The sequence below is a fragment of the Eimeria mitis genome, genomic scaffold, assembly GCF_000499745.2.
Source record: "Eimeria mitis Houghton genomic scaffold, Emh_scaff2943, whole genome shotgun sequence".
NCBI classification, from domain to species: domain Eukaryota; phylum Apicomplexa; class Conoidasida; order Eucoccidiorida; family Eimeriidae; genus Eimeria; species Eimeria mitis.
Genome location: NW_013571286.1, coordinates 7,224 through 7,550, shown reverse-complemented (window position 1 = coordinate 7,550; position 327 = coordinate 7,224).

Genomic DNA, 327 nt, shown 5'->3' with positions numbered 1-327 from the left:
AAGAAAGCTTTAATTTTTTTATGTATTTTGGCCATGAGTTGTTGTTTTGTATAATACACATAAATATACACATATAATACATCAATAAAAAGAGAAAAAAATAAATAAACAAAATAAACAAACAAACAAATAAACAAACAAACAAAATAAATAAATAAACTCACAAGAAAGCTTTAATTTTTTTATGTATTTTGGCCATGAGTTGTTGTTTTGTATAATACACATAAATATACATATAATACATCAATAAAAAGAGAAAAAAATAAATAAACAAAATAAACAAACAAAATAAACAAAATAAACAAATAAACAAACAAAATAAATAAC